Source organism: Hibiscus syriacus, unplaced genomic scaffold (genome assembly GCF_006381635.1).
Source record: "Hibiscus syriacus cultivar Baekdansim isolate YM2019G1 unplaced genomic scaffold, ASM638163v2 tig00111027_pilon, whole genome shotgun sequence".
In the NCBI taxonomy this organism is placed as follows: Eukaryota; Viridiplantae; Streptophyta; class Magnoliopsida; order Malvales; family Malvaceae; genus Hibiscus; species Hibiscus syriacus.
This window is the reverse complement of record NW_024062960.1, coordinates 1,582,860-1,602,049: the sequence shown is the minus strand read 5'-3', so window position 1 is coordinate 1,602,049 and position 19,190 is coordinate 1,582,860. Positions and strand designations below refer to the sequence as shown.

At 33.2% G+C, this 19,190-nt stretch overlaps 1 pseudogene; it reads left to right on the top strand.

Annotated features, from left to right (window-relative positions):
* Window positions 1–6,548: 6,548 nt before the first annotated feature.
* Window positions 6,549–18,070, top strand: LOC120151138 (annotated as a pseudogene).
* Window positions 18,071–19,190: the final 1,120 nt, after the last annotated feature.

Sequence of the window (19,190 nt, the reverse complement as noted above, 5' to 3'; positions counted from 1 at the left end):
AGACCTAGCCGATGGTCGGGTTTTAACACCCTCAGAATGATACGGGTGATCCGATCTGATCCGAGGTGTCACATTAGAGTCACCGGAGCGACCCAGACTGAAAATCCTATAAAATTTAAAATTTTTGTTAATCCATTTAAAACTGTAAAATAATTTATAGATAAAATACAAGTTCGGAAATCATTTATATATATAAAATAGAATTCAACAATATCCAATAATAAAACAAATTTCAGACTCGAATATAAAACAAAATACAAACTACATGCCTCCTAATTACATGTACCGTATTCTGCAAGCAACGCCGGAGTAACTCCTTTATTGATGTCGATAAAAGAACAAAGACATTTCTTTTAACAGAAATGTTAAGTAACAGAGTGAGTTTTGGAAAGTTCAATAGTACAAAATTACCAAATGAATGTAATAGGTCATCAAGAATATGGTAAAGCATAGCTTCCGTCAGCGGGAGATACATCATTAGATACTAGCAGTGATTTCAAATTCCATTAGTTAATTCTTCAGTTACAAGCGATAAATTTACGGTTTGAAGGAAGTATTTAGAGACAAATTCAGAAGATTGAATTGGGGAGTCTAGTGTGTTCTAACAAAACAGAGAAATGTGTACATATCCTTTAAAAAAATATTAGTAGTTTAAAATATATTTTAAAACCACAGTAATACCCTCTAACCGAACACTGATATGCAGTTCCCAAGAACTGTATCCATAAGGACTTACCCTAGGCCCATTGGGTGTAGGAGCCAACTTAAGGGATTATCTTGAGGTCTTAAAGCCTACCCAAGAGTGTACCTTGGGGCCTAAGAGCCTACCTAAGGGAATACCTTAGGGCCTTAGACCCTACACGAGGAAATACCTTAGGGCCTCAGAGCCTACCCAAGTGTCACCTTAGTTCCGTAAAGATTTACCAGTTTGATCAGAGTTGAACCTCCATACTTCAGAATCCTATCCAGACAATATCCCAATAAATCGATTCATACAGTAATCCAGTAATTTCCATTATCCATAAATTAGGCATAATTATATTTTCTAGTGAAAACAGGTAACCAGAGAGCACATATCATGTAACCATAGTCCATAAACAGTAAATCAATACATTAGTAAGTCGGAATATCAAATAGTTAAAATATTCAGTAATTCAGTAACTTCAATGAATCAGATTTTAGAACAGATCATATAACACATACGAAACACACTAGAGGATCTAATTATTTTATGGGGGTACTTGGTAGTTATTAGGTAGGGAGCCACGAAATTTCTGCAAACTGATGGAATTTTATAATGAGATCCCTATAAAAAGGGAGTTTGATAGCTAATGGATTCATCAGTCATTCAGGAAGTGGTTTATCAAGATCATATATTATTCAAATATATCACCAAGGTATTCATGAATTATTGCATCAAAATTTATATAGGATTCAAACATTCCTGAAATGGTTCCATTAATCAGGCTTATAAGGGCATTTTTGTTATTTAATTCTTGAGAAATTTGATAAATCCATTTAATAAAGTTATGCAATGATTTACAGAATTCCAATCGCACTGTACAATTCCTAGTAAAGGCGACACTTATCAATTATGTAGGTAGATAAACTTCACGAATATTCATTTCTTAAAACTGGTTGCACTGTAGAATCAAATTGATCACTTTCAAAACCATTTTTGGACGGAACATGAGGAGACGAACATGTATTTAAGCAGCATTTATTTACTTCCCGTATTGTAATAATATTAGGGATGATCGACCTACTTAGGTCATACTCTAAAAACCTCATGGGCGTTATAACATTTAAAGCTTCATTGGTATCTTAAGAAGTTATCAAAAATCATTTGCTTAATCCAAGTCATGAGGATATTTAGATCATTCTGGTATTCGAGGTATATTTATTCATTCCAGAGCTTAAGAGTATTCAGTCATTCCAGGGCTTGAGGGGTATTTTAGGTTATTTCACACTTGAGGGGTATTTTGTATTTTGCAGTTCAAGGGTATTTCAGTCATTTCCTCCCGTCCAGTCTTTCCATTTAATTCAAACTTGTCATTTATTTCAGTCATTTCAAACAATTCTGACAATAAGAGTACTTTCGATAAGTTAATCTTCAGGTGTATGTTTATAAATCAGAAATTCTAAGTCTAGTGCCTTCTTAGAGGTTACAAACTGTTTATCAGAAATCTTTCGAACAAAATAGGAACTTAACAGTTAAATCAATAATTTGTCTGATTAGATACGAATTCTCAGGGTACTTTTTCAATCAGGGTTAATCTAGACTATATTTACCTCTCAAGGGTAATTTTGTAATTTTTCATATAGGTATTTTCGATGTTTCAATTTTTAACAAGAGTAATCAAATTTTAAGGATTATGAGGTTAAACGCTTTACTGGTTAATCATAGAACTTGGAATTATTCCTTATAAATCTTTTAATTTCTTATACGAGTCATCAGAGTTTTATTCAGTTACTTACTTTTTACCACATTCGAATTGAGTTTAGAAATAATTAACTATACAGATGAGATGAAACATATTCATTCATGCACTTAGCAATACCAACATGTTCCGTAAAGTACGCATAGGGTAGCAAAGTATTATCTCGATTCTTGAGCTACACCGATCAAACATTCAAACTATATTCAATCGCTCTCAAACTTGAATCCAATGTTCAATAATATCTCGGATACATATCAACATAAATTACATTAGAAACGGAGCTTAATTGCAAAAATTGATTGAATCAGGAGGTTAATCAGTGAAAAATAACTTATCGGTTTGAATTTGGTAAAACAGACTCAGAACGTTGAAAAACATCACGATAGGTGTTACTGAAAAAACTCAATGGTCGGTCAACTGTCAAGGCATGGTCAATGGCTTGGCTCGGTTCGACGGCTCGATCCAGACTGGCCCAATTGGTTCAAACTAGTCCAGCCGGTCAACAAACCCCCTAGTTGACAAACTACGCCCATGCGCAGGGAGCGGAGTGTGCGGCGGCTCCGGTCGTTGGTTCGACGTGAAATTTTCCAATCTTATAGATCAACACCTCGGGAGTCTCATGGTGGTGGCCGTGTGGCGAACAAACGTCGGGGTATATCGAAGAAGACGAAAAATCGAAGCAACAGGGGTTCTCTTCGACGAAGCTTTGAGGACTCCTCCACGACGAACGGTGGGCGTTTAGCGACAACGGCTGGCAGGGGTTGATCGGGTTAGAGAGGCGTTTCTTTTGGGCTATGTGGTCACCCATCGGCGGACGGTGGCGTCGAATGAAGAGCGGCAAGCCAAATTGGTTTTCCCTTTTTTTTACGACTAACGGTGGTCGGTTTGGAGTCGAGGACAGTTGGGGTTGGGTCGTGGGACGATGCTGGTTCGGTTGGTGACGGCGGTGCTATCCAGAACTTGCCGGAAACAGTTGATCGGCGGTGGCAAAGATTGAGTGAAATGGGTTTTAGTTTGGGTACGGGGTTCAGGGGATTTAAAATCTTATTCAAAACTATTATAATATCATTTTTTTCAGTTTAAAGGAATGTGCAAATTCAAGGTTGAGTCCCTGGAGTCTATGAAAATTTAGAAACTACCATAAAATCTTGAGAATCTTTCAGCTTGGTCACTCAAAATTTTGCCTCAACTTCGAGGTGTGACACATGTTAATTGTTGGTCCATATTGAATGAGGCCTGGATGGAGTCGTTTGTAATTTGGGTTTTTGCGCTGGCCCTGGATTAAGGGAAATGTGAAAATTCCAGCCTGGATTCCACTTGATATCTCTCTGGTTTTGAGAGAAATCTCCCTATTTGTAAACGAAATGGAAACATTTGATTGTGCCTACCCTTGTCATCTGCTAAACCATTTCTCCCTACTTATCAAATAGTTGCCTTTGCTTTCTATTTCTTGGTTAAGTTGGTTGCCACAGTAAGAAACAAATAGATACCTTGAGACTGATAGATTCGTCAATGGATTCTCCATCCCATCTTTTTATAGGATCAGCCAAATTTCTTGGATGCCATGCTTACTACGAGGATCAAGGTATACACAGGGAAAACTTATTCGTAAAATCAATAACCTTAGAACCCCAAGACCAGTTCAGTTGAGTTGATCTGTATTCACTTTCGAGTTCATACTTAGTGAGTCTAAAATTCGGATCCCCGAATATGCAACACTTGTTTGCCTAATAATTTTCTTGAAGGAATCTTGTTGGTTGGACTTTTGATCATTTTTTGATGATGGTGATGGGGATCATAGGACTTGATTTATTTGACCTGCAATAGAAAAGGGTTAGGTAATCCAATTAATGCTAGTGACCATTAAGCATTCATCACTGCATGCGAGTGTTCTTTTAGATCTACATTATTCATTTGAATAACGAAGGATCTTAATCCACCATCACGTGTTCTTAATTAATATTTCACTACACATATGATGGATTAAGACCGATCGAGGAAAAAATACTTTCACTGTCTTGTTGTCCTACTCCCTCTCAGTTGTTAAGAGAACTGCAGATGTATTGAGCTTGAGAAGTGCAGGAAAGCCATTATCACATTAGAATCCAACAAGTTATATGGGGAATCCCATGTGCAGTAATTAAGCATATTTTATTTTTTAAATAAAATGGTAAATTATATGGATGGTCCCTAATATTTTTGGGACACGTTGATTTTGGTTTTTATAAATTTTATTTTAAAATTTTTTAATTGTCAACTCATACTTCCATTAATGAGTTTAAGGGAGATAACAGCTGAGGGACTAAAATCAAATAGATTCATAACATAAAGGACCAAAATCATATTTTTTGAACTGATGACCAAATTGGACGGACTGAAAACATAAGGGTTCTTTTGTACAGTTTACCCTAAGTAGAATTCTAGCAAAAAGATTAAATATTTTGAATTTTAAACACGTACAATATACGCGCACACGTAACAAGACTAAAATGAGTTGTTGGATGTAAAAGTAGCGGTGAGGGTATGGTAAATTAAAATAAGAAGAGCAAATAGTAATTGAAAAATAAAATATGGAAATGTGCATATAAAATAAATGATAAAAGTATTTTATTATTATATTAAGCTAAAATAAAATTAAAAATATGAATGAAGGATCAAGGGGGAATTTGTCCTACGTTTAGGGTCCATATGATTATCCAATATAATTATCAAGTATCTTTAATTGTTGGGTAGTTCTGCGGTGCGGCGCTTTAGTATACGGCTAAAATAAAGTGGTATTGGTTTTGTTATTATTTTAAATAATAAAATCGGTAAAAAAATGACCGAAAATATTATTATTTTCACCGGTTCTAATTATCTATATAGGTAAACGCGATAAAAAATCAGGTCAAAAAATGATGTTTTGGGTAAAGCGTTACCTAAAATATCATAATTTTTTCTACTGTATTTATCTATATAGGTAATTATAACAGGTCAAAATAATTATATTTTCGGTTATTTTTTTACCGATTTTATTATTTAAAATAATATCAAAACCTGTAGCGCGTTATTTTAGCCGTATACTAAGGTGCCACACGTTAGCGTTTCCTTAATTGTTATTTAAAGATGCATGACGTTCTTTGTATCTTATTTGTAGAAATAATAATAATGATAATAATAATAACAATAATAATAATAATAATAATAAAAGAAACAACTATTTGGATATTAACCTAAATTCTATTGCTCAAAGAGAAACTTTTCGCTTCCTTTTCAGAAAGTCTAATTTAATAGTAATTATCAGAAAGTTTTTTTTTTCTAAAAAATGGAAAAACAATTTTCTATATTCAGTTTAACATTTGCCTTCTGTAAAGATGATGAAGAACAAGACAGAATGTCTAATTTAATTGTAATTGATCCGATTATCTTTAACTTTTATAATTTAACTTAATATTATTTTATTATAAATAATATTATAAAATAATTTTACTCGATTAATATCAATTTTCATAAGATGAGTGTATCCTAATTCCTGATTATTGATCTCAATTAAAAAACTGGCAAAAAATAACTATTGTGTATGTATATATTAATTTTATAAATTCATATAAATCTAAAGTAAATTGTAAAAGTTAAAAAATCCACTCTTTTAATTTGATAAAAAATTTTTCAATTATAATTTCAATATGAAAAATAAGTATTTAATATTTTTTTACTATGTCAATAAATATTTGAGGTTGAAAATCAATGCCGAAAAAATTTTCTTCTCTCTACATTTGTATAAGTTGTTTGATTTGGATACATTCAATGAGAGAAGAAATCTATTATAAATGTAAAAATTATTAAAAAAAATTATAAATACAAGATATATTATATATTTTAAAAAATAATATATATATATATATTAAATTTGATGTATGTAAAATATTTTTTTAATACTCTATAAAACTAATCTGTGTAATATAAACTCCAAACCGATAAACAAAGAAAACTCACGTATGCTGTCTTGGGTCAACATTACACTCGTAAAAGCGAAAAAAAGGAAAATGATGGAAAAGAAAGTCTGGAAACAGAGGGACCGCATTGTTCATTTTTCCACTCACCTCCATCACCAACAAAACTCTCTTCAATTATTTCCGTAACCCTAAATGTCTTTTCCTCCCACGCATCCCTATGCCTAAATCCTGGCAACACCAATAAGTTCTGATTTCCTAATCAAATCCACCAAAACCGCAAATCCTTTGACAATATGTTAGTTCCTCCACCACTGCAACTTGCCCTGGCGGCGCTGCTACACTTAACTCTAAGCACTTCCAACGTCTCCGCCTCGACTTCGCTCCCGGACTATCAACTCTTGAACGTGTCACAAGCTCTCTTCGGGACGTCACAAGCATCAGAATTTTATCATGAAGAACTGGTTAACGTTACCGAAAGTGATGATCGATGGGAATGGAAGCTGAAACTTGTCCATAGGGACTGGTTATCTTTTAATAAAACCGCCGTTTTCATGAACCATAACCACCGTTTCCATGCACGCATGCAAAGGGACGTGAAAAGGGTGGCGAGCCTCCTCCTCCGCATCTCCGGCGGCGGAATCCACTACGGAGAGGCGACTGACGGAGTGAACGATTTTGAGTCGGACGTCGTTTCGGGGATGGACCAAGGAAGCGGCGAGTACTTTGTGAGAATAGGCGTTGGCAGCCCACCGAGAAGCCAATATATGGTTATTGATTCGGGTAGTGATATTGTTTGGGTCCAGTGTCAGCCTTGTAACCAATGTTACAAACAAGCTGACCCGGTTTTCGACCCGGCCGCTTCCGCCTCGTACGGCGGCGTCTCGTGTAGCTCCTCCGTTTGTGACCGGATCGAGAACTCGGGTTGCCATGGGGGTCGGTGTCGTTACGAAGTTATGTACGGTGATGGCTCGTACACGAAAGGGACCCTGGCCCTCGAGTCGCTCACTTTTGGTCCGACCGTGGTTCAGAATGTGGCTATCGGGTGCGGCCATGTTAACGGGGCATGTTCATCGGTGCAGCCGGGTTATTGGGTCTCGGTGGTGGATCCATGTCGCTGGTGGATCAATTGGGTGGCCAAACCGGTGGTGCATTTAGTTACTGTTTAGTAAGTCGGGCCACCAATTCATCCGGGTCTTTAGTATTCGGGCGTGAAGCAATGCCCGTAGGTGCTGCATGGGTACCTTTGCTACGTAACCCACTATCCCCTACCTTTTACTACATCGGGCTTTCGGGTCTCGGAGTCGGAGGCATTCGAGTACCCATATCCGAAGACATTTTCCAACTTACCGAATTAGGATACGGTGGGGTTGTTATGGACACCGGCACGGCCGTGACAAGATTCCCGGTCATTGCTTACAACACTTTCCGTGACGCTTTTACAGAGCAAACAGCAAACCTTCCCCGAGTCTCTGGAGTATCCATATTCGACACGTGTTATAACTTATCGAGTTTCATCACGGTTCGAATCCCGACAATATCTTTTTATTTATCAAGTGGGCCGATACTAACCCTACCCGCAAATAACTTTCTTATACCCGTAGATGATGCGGGGACGTTCTGCTTCGCATTCGCTTCTTCTGATTCGGATCTTTCCATAATAGGGAACATCCAACAAGAAGGGATCCAAATTTCGTTTGATGGAGCCAATGGGTACGTGGGGTTTGGCCCCAATGTTTGCTAATAAAACTTATGATGTGAAGAAATAGTGAATTTTGGTAGATGGGTTTTTGTTTTCACGGAGAGTTAAAATGAAAATTCTTAATTTATTATATAATAAAAGTTATTTAATTATTAAAATATTACGCTTTTTTTTTATTTGATCTGATTCGAATAGATATAGTTAAATTGCATGAAATATTGCATTTTAGTTAGCATCTTTCATGATAAAAGGGCAAGCTATATTATATTGCATATAATGTGAATATGGTTAAAGTTTTTGCCTCGAGGTAAAAAGGGGCAAGAGTTAAATTTGCAGACTGTCAAGAGATTCACGAGAAATATTTTTGCACCCTTTGGTTGAACATGAAAGGATCCAAGATGACCCTTTTGTAATATATGTATAAAAGTATTGAGGACCTATGGTATATCACGATTGAGATATCAATAAACGACACGTTTTTAGATGAAATTTGGACACTATATTTTATGAATCAATCGGTTATCTTGGTTTAGGCATACATAAGCTCTCCTCTTGTCTAGGTTTCAAATTCGCCTAACGCACGTTCTAACCACTTTATTAGATTTAACAGTTTAATAGTCAGGCATATAGTTTGTTTTAAAAGTTTTATTACTAAAGTGACAGCGCCTTAAAAGTTTAATGACTATATTTATTGTAGTTTACCCAAAAATCTACTGAACAACACATGAGTGCGTGAGATTTTAGATTTAATAAAAGAATTCAACTCATGGATTGGCTTTGATGAAGCCTGCAACATTGCTGCCTGCCTACCACCTTTCTTTTCCTTTTTTTAAGATCATCTTTCACGTTTGGAGATTCCGTTGGGTCTGTTTTTCTTTCTTTGTGAAGAGAGAAAGGCAAGTCGAGTTACAAAGTTTCAAGTTATTTAAGTTTATGAGTTTTATTTTATAATTTAAATTTGATTTGAAATTTTTTTAAATCGAGTCGATTTATTTAATTTTATGTTTAAATTTATTATAAATTTTATAATATTATAATAATAGTGATTTCAATTTAAACAATTTTCTATAATTAGATACAATACATATGTTTTTCATATGTAATATACATATATCATACAAAGTTAAGAAACTCGACTTAAACTTGAAAATCAGTTCATTATTTGTGAAATTTTTTAAATTATTCTAGTTTTATTTTATAACTCGACGTGACGAGTTGAGTTTATAAAATTATAACTTAAAGTTAATTTGAGTTGAATTTTTTTAGTCGAGTCGAGTTTCATCCATCTCTAAAGATAGATATATAGTGTTGAAATCATGAGAAGAGGGAGCCACCATTAATTTCGGTGGACATGTGAAGGCATCAGTAGCCCCCTTGTTTGAGCCCTAATACAGGAGTATGTTCAAGCAATGACTTTTATAAAGCCACCTTCTTTTCCAACATCTTTTAGTTTCTGACCAACTGTATATGCTTTTTTAAGCTTTCAAGAAATGGTGATGGGGATGAAGATGGTATTGGAGGGGAATTCTTACCGCTAATTACTGTTTCTGGCTATATATTTACATATTATTATCTCATGTATCGGTATTGAGAAAAAAATTCCATAAACATATTTATTTAAACGTTATTCGATATATTTAAAATATTTAAAATATTAAATTATAATCTATGAATCCTAAATCTTTCAATATATTACCTCAAACTTTAAATAAGGTTATGGCAGCATTAGAACCCACTTGCAAGAACGAATACAATATTTATGTTAGGTTGTTGAATTATATTAATACTTGAAAATAAAAAATATATAAGTTACATTAGAATTTAAAATTTTCAAGAAGATATGATTTCTTTTGTTCTATGTAACATCATTTAAGTAAAATTTTAAATTTAAGTCTTGCAAATAGAGATTTATCTCTAATTTAGATCTTATCCAACTCAAGATATAATTAAAGCTAATGGTTTATACATTTGCAATTTAAACACTCAAAGTGGGAGGAGGCCCACAAAAGCTGCAATTGGTTGGATGAAATTAGTGATAGATGGGGGAATCAACAAAAGCAAAAAGGCCAACCTTTGTATATACTTCAAATATTTCCCGGTTTCACACTCTTTAATTGTGCATTTGATTCATGGAAGGTAAGATTACCGGTGGAAATAGGATTACCGGAATGTAACATTACCTAACATATTTATTGGGAATGTTGTATTGTTGTTTATGGTTTGTTTAGCAGGAATGTAAGATTACAGTGTTTGATTAAATGAATAAAAGATTGTTGGAATGTATATTTTATCAAATTGTCCTTATTATATATTTGTTTTTTAACAAGTTGAATTCTACTATAATTTTACTATAATTAATTTATATATTTTCTTTAAAAATTTTAAATTCATAAAATTTTTATAATTTTTTTACAAAATTAAAAAGATAAATAGGTTTAATGAAAGGGTAAAATTTCATTTTAACCCCTGAACTTCATATAAAATTCTAATTATGGATTTTTCTTGTAAATCTAAAATAGTTTAAAGATAAATTTGCAACTTAACATTCTTAGAATTTTTTTATTTAACGACAGAAGAATGATATTTTTGAAATTTTTAAGGGTATTTTAGTTCAAAACGTCGGAAATGTAACAATATCTAAGGGATTGAGGGGAATCACATTTCTGGTAATAAGCCCCCAAAATACCACTGTTGGAAATAACTTATTACCGGAGGTTGGGAATCTTTGTAATCCAAACGGGAGAATCACATTTCATTCCCCTCGGTAATCTCACATACCCCATCCAAACACCCCTAAGATATTATTGATTTCCCCATATTAAAGTGTAAGGTTTTATTTTTGACAATATCATTTTATTGAATATTAGCTCCATTGATACTATTATTGTTATACAAGAAAAATCGGGGACAATTAGTTCTCATATAGATTATCTACACTAAATTTATAACTTGTTCGTGACTGGTTTTGATCTGTTGATTATATTCAAAATTTTATATATTCATTTTATTATTTGATTTTTCAAATAGTTCAGATTAAATATTAAAAAAAGAAAATAATCTAATCAAATACAGACCGTCTAATTCTAATTTCGGATTATCCGAAAATCTGATAAAAATTAGACCTTTATAGTTTAGACAACCTTTAGCTTTATAAGTGAGTAACTCACTTACACATTAAAACTCTAACTCAATAAAAATTAGGATGTTCAGTTATTTATTGTGTGTGAATAATTAAATATAAATAGAATATAATAGAGCAATAGAGTACATTTCATTAAGTCAAACAATATAAAATTTAAATATGATTTTTTTGTTAAATTATAATTATATTCGAATACAAATATCTAGATATCCGATCTTTAAATTTGAATACTCAATACTTTTAGATCAGAAAAGGATGACAATTTTAGTGATTCTAATTTTCAGATAAATTTCAAGTTCATAAGATACGGAACCCGCATTCCAATATCTGCAACCCCTTCTTTGCTCCGGTTATAAGCCTTCCCCTAAAAAGTCTAGTTTTTAACAAAAAAGAAAAGGCTCAAAAGGAGCTTGCATTCTCTCTTCTCCACCCTCCCCTACAAACCAAGGGCACGTCCTCTAATCAACATACTTAAAATAAGTCGACAGACGGAAATGTACCTTGATTGAGTCCGAGCTGAAGCCTCCTTGCTTTCCATAGTCGACCTTCCTCTGAAGCCTTGACGCAAAGGATACCTCCGACGAAATTACGTCCGCGATACTTTCTTCGGAGGTGGGAGGGTTTTGGAAGGTGAAACAAGGAAAGCTTAGAGGCAAACAAACACACAGTTTGGAAATGACATTTATCTATAACATTAAGAGAAAATGAGGTTAACTACACAAAAGTTTGATGTAGATTGAAAACTAATTAGAACATCTGTAAGCACCCTAGTTTTCCTATTTCTTCATTTTCTCGACAAAAAAAATGGCTCGAGTTAGAGAAGTCTGAAATAAGTCGGCATCTTAAATTTGCAAAACATGAATGATAGTATTTAGCTGGCGACAGATATGTTCAATTCCCAGTTCCGATCGAAATTTTTAAAATGTCAAACATTCTTGATGGGAACTTCAAGTAGGAACATTTATGGCTGAGGTAATCAATGAAATGAGATGGCTAATTTCCCATAAAATAGTTATCTGAGATCTTCCGCTGTTAATCGAGTTGCTGTGCCCCCACTTTGATCTTCACCGAAAGCAGACGCAACCATTTTCCTTTTTTCGTCCTACATAGACATAAAGATAAATATTAGACAACAAATCCTTTCACCAATGAGACAACAATGCAAAATTTTCATCTCCAATGGTCAAAACATCTGGTTTGTAATATCCCAAATTTAGGATTGGTGATTGAAAAGTAAATTTTGAAAGTCTAGGGACCAAAGTGTAAATTTGTAAAAGTCTAAGGACTAAAAATGAAAATGTTCAAAAGTTATATTTTGGGTAATTGAGTAGTTGAGCCTAGGAATATAATTTTAGTGGGTTTTATATTTTTGATTTAAAGTTTGCATACAAGTTTATTAAAGGACAAAGATTTGTATATTATTCAAAGAACCAGATCGAATTGAAAGATTACAAAAATTTGAAGGAAGCTAGACTTGGATTGGAAAATTTTATGGATATTTTTAATTAGTGGAATTTAAGTTGGATTGGTGGAATTTGGTGAGAATTGCACTATAACTTGAAATAGTGCAATTTAGTGACTAAAATGAAATTTTGGAAAATCGGAGGGTCAAAAAGAAAAATTGAGAGATAAAAATTTTACAGCTATTTAATACTACTAAAATAGAGATGAAAGAGTGACATGGGTGTAATTTTGGGAATTCATTAAGGGTAATTTTGATTTTTTGCCTAAAAGGAATAAAAATTCATTTAATTAGTTTTAAAAGTTAATAATTGGGAGATTTGTTCTTAGAATTTTCGTGAACTCTTCTTCTATTCTTCAGCTACTGTCGTGACTCCATAGCCAAAAAGGTAAGTTTTTTTTTTCAATTTTAGTCCTTTTAATTAGAATTTGAACTAAAGTGTGAAATAAAAAAATGTTCTACACTTAATTCTCAAGAAATTGGTATAAGTATTTCATTGTTTTATGCTTAAATGGTGAAGTGGGTATTTATGTTGGATGTAGGGGAAGTTATATTTGGTTGAAACAAGCTTGAATTTTGATCCTAGGAGTGTTATGTAAGTATAAACAAACATGAAAATTGATTGAAAATGGTTATGAGGATTTGTTTGAAATTTTGGGCCTTTATGAGATGTTGGGGAGAAATGTTGAATTTGGTTTATGTTGATATTTGATTGATTTAGAATGGTTGGATTTGATTAGAAATGAATTTTGGATGATGATTTAAACTTGAAAACAAATTTGAGACCATTAGGGGACTAATTTGTAATGTTGACCATAAGGAGGAATAATTGGAAAATTTTAATAAAAATATCCTAGGGATTATATTGAATTTAAGAATGATTTTTCATGCCTTAGAATTGAGTTTGGATTAATTTAGAACCTTGAGATAGTAAAAGGACTATTGGGAATTATGAAACATTGCAATGAAAATTTTCAATTATATAAATGTTAAGGCATTGAATTGAATATATTTTTACAATGATAGAATGTTTGGGATTGATTTGAATAAGTAAAAATAATGAAGGACCAAGATACAAGTTGTAAGAATTGATGAAGAAATTAAGGATGCAAAATAATGAAAACTGTTTAGATTTATGAATCTGGCAGTGAGTTTGAAAAATTACCATAAATTCTATAAAAATGATTAGCAGGTGAATTTTATACAGTTGTGTTCGTATGTCAATCTAGTTTTTTTTAAACAAACGGGGAGTGATTTCAAATTGTATAATGAAAGATACGAATTTTTGATCAATGATAGGTAAAAAAAATAGGGTAGTAGATTCTGCTCAAAACATTTTCTGAAAATTGGATTTGAAAATTTACTATAAATTGTACAAGTTGAATTAGAAAGAGTACTTTATATGGTTAGATTCGTATTCGAGTATAATTTCAAACGGAAAAAATGGAATTAAATTCCAGTGAGTAGAATAATACAGAATAATGATTCTTTAATGGTAGTGCAAGTTGTCAAGAATATGAAAATTTTGGAATTTAAGTGGAAATGGATTGAAGTCGAAAAGTAATGTTTAAATTTTTGAGTATATTTTTGAATGCTTAGAATTGAAGTTAAGTGGACAAGGACTATTTGGAATAAATTGGAAATGTTGAGAAGAAATTCTAAAAGAATTTATTTATTATGGTTAACATTAACATTTTGAAATAGATTTAGTATCGAATAAATATTGACATAATTTTTATGAATTTTATTAATAGATTGTGCCTATGTTAGTAAGATACTAATATGTGCTTTGGAATGTCTGTGATATATTAATGATGAACATGAAGATCAAGATCAAAGACAATTAGAATCGCTAAGTAAGGCATTTTGTTGAAAGCATTTTGATGTTTCGATATAACAAATTAAGTTTAAATGAATTTTAAGATTTTACAAATGATTTTCTAAGAATATTTGATTTAATTAATCGAATATCAAATTATTACTCCAAGTCTTTCAAGATCAATTTCAAACCTTACTAAATGTGTAAAATTGTGTTTTATACTTAAACTATTTTTGAAACAATTTTCACAAAGTATTTTGAACCAAAATCAAGCCTAAAATCAATTTTTCAAAGTGATACACCAATCCATGCATCGATGCACCATGGATTAAATTGAACATCGAATGCATTTTATTCATCGATGCACATACCATGCATCAATGCACTCAGTGCATTTAATGCATCGATGCACAAACCATGCATCGATGCACTCTGGCTATTTTGAAACATCGAATGCATTTTATGCATCGATGCACTCTTAGTGCACCGATGCACTAAGGGTCCAACGGTCAAAATATTTGAATTTTACACTGATGCACCTATGCACCATGGGTATGCATCGATGCACTGACGCTCCCAACTGCTTTAATTAATTGTTTTCACACCCCCACCATTCAGAATCATTTGAAGGAGTATTTAAACAAGTCTAGAAGCCATTGATCAACAAAAAATGAAGAAGAATCAATAGATAAACAAGAGAGAAAGCATTAAACATCAAGTTTGTGCAATTCAAGCCAAATTTCCTTTCAAAATTCATTTTTCTTTCAAGAACACTATTTGTGCTCATTTGTAATCATCTTTGAGTGTTCTTATCTTGTTGTAGAATTGTGCAAATATATTACCTTGGGAGTTTTTTCCTTGTAAGTTTGCAAATTTATAATATTCTCTTTGAGAAAGAGTGTTCTCAAGAATTGGGGTATATTCTTGAGGGAGTTTGTAAAGTTATCTCTTTGGCCTCAAAAGAAAGAACAAATTAGATAATTTGTTGGAAAATCCTTAGTGTGGATAGCTAAGGTAGTGGACGTAGACTTTGGTTAAGAAAGTCGAACCACTCTAAATCGCTGTGCAAATCTTTTCAATTTTCTGCAAAAGCTTCCACCAAATTTTTAATTGCCAATTCACCCCCTCTTGACCGATTCCATCGATCGATTAACTCAACAATTGGTATCAGAGCCTCACTCATTTGAAGGTTTAATCGTCTCTTGAGTCGATTCGGGAAGAGTTACATCTATTATCAAGTCATCAATGGCCTCTACTTCAAATGTCGACTCCGGTCTCGATTCGATGCCCGTCAACAAGCCTCATTTCTTCAATGGAGCTAACTATGCCTATTGGAAGAATAGGATGATGTATTTCATTCAAGCAAGTGACATGAGAGCATGGAATGTTGTAGAAGACGAATATATCAAGCCTCCCACTCATCCAAGATTGTGGAGTGAAGGAGAGACAAGAATGTTCCAACTCAACTCCAAAGCCATCCATATCATATTTTGTGCTTTTGGACCAGATGAATATGGAAGAGTTTCATCTTGAACAACCGCCAAAGAAATATGGGATAAACTACAAGTCACTCATGAAGGCACCGACGAGGTAAAAGAATATAAAATTAGTCTTCTAACACATAGCTATGAAAATTTCAGGATGAAACCAAATGAAGATATCAAAGCTACGAAGGATAGATTCTCAACAATTGTAAATGGTCTCAAATCATATGGAGAGATCATTCCAAACGAAAAGCTTGTGAGGAAGTTAGTTTACTCACTTCCAAAATCGTGGCAATCCAAGAAGACATCAATCATCGAGGCTAAGAACCTAAAGTCCTTAACTCTTGAAGAGCTAATCGGTTCTCTCCTCACTCATGAAATGATGCTTGAAGATGAGGTGGACCTCGATAAGATTGACGAGACACCAAAGGAGAAGGAGAAAAAGAAAAACATTGGAGTTACTCTCAAATCCACAAAACATGATAGTAATTCAGATGACGATGACGATGACGAGGAAATGACATTGTTTGTCAAATGGTTCAGAAAAATGATGAGACCTTACTGAGGAAGAAAATTCAAACGAAATGAAGGCCTAAAAAATAAACCAAAAGAGAAGGACCCTATCATTTACTATGAATGCAAAAAGCCGGGGCATGTCAAATATGATTGCCCACAATTGAAGAGAAAGGGTCAATCAAAGAATAAGCACAAGGCTCATGTGGCTACATGGAGCGATGAAGAAGGTTCCGATGAAGAGGAACAAGAAGTAGCAAACTTGTGCTTGATGGCATTCGGGGAAGATTCTAAGGTAACCTCTAACTCATTTGATTTAGTTGATTTATCTTATGATGAGTTATTAGAGGAATATAATGGGTTGGCTTTGGATTATGAGAAATTGTTTTTAAAATATAAAAATGATATTTCAAAATTAAAAAATGAAAATAAACTCATATCCAAAACCAACAACGATATTGAAAGTAAAATCAAAGATTTGCAAATCAAATTAGAAGAGTTTGAAAAGAAAAATTCGAATTTGCAAAATTTACTTTCAAAGGTCAATGATGATCATCAAAAGAAAATTGATGATCTTAAAGCTTATTTTGATAAAGTTGGAACAAAACCTTTTGAAATTGGAGAAAATTCAAAATCCAACTTTGTTAGAAAAAGTTTTAAAAACTACAATCATAGAGGTCCCCGAAGAACCTCTAATGGAAAAATCGTTAGAAGTATATGGGTTCCTAAAGGACTAGTTACTACTAAAGATAATGATATCCTACACAAATGGATACCTAAGGGGACTAGGATTTTGGAAACTAATGAATATGAACCCAAAAGAATTTGGGTACCAAAAATTAAAAAATTAATCTATGTTTGTAGGAAAAGGAGCATTGCTACAAGGCACGGGAAACAAATTCAAACTCATTGTACCTTGATAGTGGATGCTCAAGACACATGACCGGAGACAAAAGTCGGTTCATAGACCTTAACGCCAAAAATAGAGGAGAAGTGACTTTTGGTGATAATTCAAAAGGTCACATCGAAGGTATAGGTACCATAGGTAATACCTTTTCCATACAAATTAAAAATGTTTTATATGTGAATGGATTAAAGTATAATCTCTTAAGTATTAGTCAATTATGTGATAAGGGATTCAATGTCATGTTTGAAACTAATGGTTGTAAAGTTATTTACATTGCATCTAATCGGATTATGCTTGTTGGTCATAGAATAGGAAACATTTACATGGTGCATTTAGACTCTATTGATATGACTAATTTATGCCTAGTTGCTAAGGATGCGCATGATAGTTGGTTATGGCATAGGAGACTAGGACATGTTAGTATGAGTGTTTTGTAACGGCTAATTCAAGGAAATTTAGTTTGAGGGTTGCCTAAGCTTAAATTTGATAATGATAAAATATGTGATGCTTGTGCTAAAGGAAAACAAAAGCGAATTTCTTTTAAATCCATTAATGATGTATCAATTAGTAGAGTATTATAATTGATCTATATAGATCTTTTTGGGCCAACTAGGACTACTAGCTTGGGTGGAAAACAATATGCATTTGTCTTGGTAGATGACTATTCTAGATATACTTGGGTTCTATTCTTAAGTACTAAAATGAAGCATTAGGAAAATTCATCACGTTTTCAAAAGTAATCCAAAACGAAAAAGGTTACTCTATAACTAGTGTTAGGAGTGATCATGGAACTGAATTTGAAAATCTTGGCTTTACTGATTTTGTAATTCTAATGGTATTAGCCATAATTATTTAGCACCTAGAACCCCTCAACAAAATGGAGTTGTTGAGAGGAAAAATCGAACTTTAGAAGAAATGGCTAGAACCATGCTTTGTGAAAACAATTTACCAATTTTTTTTGGGCAGAAGCCACAAATACCGCTTGTTATGTTGTAAACCGAGTAATGATTAGGCCAATCTTAAAGAAAACTCCATATGAAATTTTCAAAAATAAAAAGCCTAATATTAGCTATTTTCATCATTTTTGATGTAAATGTTTTGTTTTAAACAACGGTAAGGACAATCTTGGCAAATTTGATGCTAAAAGTGATGAAGGAATTTTTCTGGGTTATTCCTTAAATTCTAATGCTTATCGAGTATTTATAAAAAAGAACTTTAGTTGTAGAAGAGTCTATACATGTTGTTTTCGATGATAATCCCCTTCCGAGGAAGGATTCTTGTTTGAATGATGATGTAGGTATTATAAATATAAATGACGTTGGAGAACCATCATCAAAGGAAGAAACGAAAGATGAGAAAACTCAAGATCCTCCCGAGAATCCAACCATTGAAGAAATGGAAGTATCTTACCCAAGAGAGTACAACTATGTCAAGGATGGTGAGATTATAGGTGATCCATCCAAAGGGGTAATAACTCGATATTCTCTTAGAAATATTTCTAATTATGTTGTATTTATCTCATGCATAGTTCCTAAGAATATTAAAGAAGCATTAAAATATGAACATTGGATTATGACTATGCAAGAAGAGTTAAATCAATTTGAGAGAAGTAAAGTATGGACATTAGTTGAAAGGCCTAGTAATAAATCTACTGTATGTACTAGATGGGTATTTAGGAATAAGCTTGATGAGAGTGGTAATATAGTGAGAAACAAGGCTAGACTTGTTGCTCAAGGGTATACTCAAGAAGAAGGCATAGACTATGATGAAACATACGCTCCCGTAGCT